The following is a 2,321-nucleotide window of genomic DNA, read 5'->3' as shown; positions in this document are numbered from 1 at the left end:
GCAATACCTATGCAGTCAGAGACCATTAACAATTACCCTCTGGTCTGTGGAACTGGCTGGATCCAGACAGCTCAAAAATAATGTAACCCCACTGAAGAGGCCGTATTTATGCAATGGGAAGTTCTGGGAGAGATTTCCTCACTCACTAAGGAATCTGGAACCTAGAAGTACCAATGTTAATGAAAATTAAGACTTTTTCTTCTTCAGGTACTTTGGAAAGAAATTACTTCCTGATTCTCAGTAACATCTTAAGACCAAGGGGTTAGCTATGTAGTTGGCAAGGCCTGGGCTATTTCTGTTTATCAAGTATCCTGTTTGAGTTCCCCTCCCAAGAACTGAATATTTAGGATTTCCATGGCAACATATTTCTGAACGCATATTACAGTCAGACTGATGCATGTCAACTGATACAGGGATGCAGGAGGTAGTGGCTGAATTTATTCAAGCAATCACATTCTCTTTTCCAGGGCTGTTGCACATGAATACTGAGTTAGCAAACTGAATTGACAGGGATTCCATCTCAATGAACATGTATAATGTTCCAGCGTAGGAAAGTAGCATTTAATTGATGAGTGGGATTATATTTACATAGCAATTATAACAAAGACAAGGTTGGCTTTTTGGGAAAGACTATTTGCTGTAATATTTTGCTGCTTGGTTGTCCAGGAAAGCTGTTTTTTATGGGTAAGAAAAAAAATCAGAACAGATGCACTCAGCTTTTGCATGTGCTTCTTTTCATATTCTGCAAATACTCACTTCATGAAGCCAACTCAGCAGTCACATTGTGGTTGCCTTAGATACATACATTAATTTAGTCTGTTATAACTTAGATGCTGATTGTTTAACTGCACCAGTATTAATAGTTATTCGCTGCTATCCTCAAATGCCTGTTCAGTGGCTAATGTAAAATGAATAAGGGCTCATTCTAAATCCCATGTAAGTCAATGGGTATCTTTCTCCTCATTTAATTCAGGGCTGGAATTAGCTATCCTGGTTGCAGTGCCCCTGATATTAATTTTTTGTCCTCAAGACACCTTTGCAAAATATGGTAATGCTACTGACTCAGTAGCACCTTTCATAGGTGGAAAGCTGGGGCCAGAAAGGTTACCTCAGAATCATCCAGCAAATACACAGAGGTCCTGACCCTCATCATCCCTTCAGCCTGGATTTCTTTCCATGGGTAGTGGGATGTGGAGAGAGGAAAGGTGAATGCCTGAGTTTTGCTTCCCAGGGGAGCAGGGAAGCAGCTGGACCTCGAAGCTAGGAGACAATTTCAGATCTTGTAGTTCTGTGTAGTCAGAGAGACCAACAACTGTATTCATATGTCTTCTTATGGTGTCTAGCATGGAGTTAAGTTCTACTGATGGCTCTGGAAGCAAGAGGGTGGTAGAGCTCGAACCATCTATGATCTATGGCATGGCAAGAAGAAATATGCATGACATCTATGTTGAGTGATCTGAATACCTCTAGACACTGAGAAGAAGGAAGGGCTGCACTCAGAAGCCTAACACAAATTCCATACTCGTCTGTCTTTGTTGACTCATACAGGGAGCCAAGTCCTGGTATCCTTGAATTCCCAAATGGTCAGAAGTGCTCATCCTTCTTGTGAACGTTCACAACAGACAGTGTGTTTTAGGTCCATCTTTGTTACTACACTAAGAGGATATCCTTAAGTGGCTTACCTAAGGATATACTGTGCTAGAGACAGGGAAATAAACTTAGGTCTCTTGAGTCTTTTACCACAAAAAGAGTTTTCTTCTCTTAATCCAAACTTTCACTGCTCTCAGTCTTATTGCCATAGAAATTGTCTCCATAGCTGGTATTAGAATTGCCTTGTTGACATCATTAGTAAAGCATATAATAGATAGCTGAACTGCTCTGATATTTATCTTTAGGTCAACAGCTATTGAGACTCCAGAGGCAAATTAGAAAAAAGCATAGACTCTTTATTAGTAGAACTTAATTTTACTGTATTTAAACTTCATTAAGGAGTAAAAAAAAATGACCTTTCTTAATGCACTCTATAAAGTATGAAATAAGGATATTAGATTAGTTTGATCCTGGTTCTTATTATGCACACACAGGAGATGAGAATACAAAAATTCCTTCATTCAGTTAGGTACTCTTGGATGTCAAATCAAAGACCAGGTGCTCCACAAGCCCATTTCCTTTCTTCAGTGTTTTATGTTTCCTAACCCTGTAATTCCCCCCAGGAAGCCAGAGGAAATCTTAATTTCTTACCCCCCTCCCCCCATTAAAGTAATAGCTCTGGTCATTTAAACAATCAAGCACATGTTCTTACACTGTCTGCACCTCATGCT

Source organism: Phaethon lepturus, unplaced genomic scaffold, assembly GCF_000687285.1.
Source record: "Phaethon lepturus isolate BGI_N335 unplaced genomic scaffold, ASM68728v1 scaffold12224, whole genome shotgun sequence".
In the NCBI taxonomy this organism is placed as follows: domain Eukaryota; kingdom Metazoa; phylum Chordata; class Aves; order Phaethontiformes; family Phaethontidae; genus Phaethon; species Phaethon lepturus.
Note: the sequence above shows the minus strand (reverse complement) of the source record.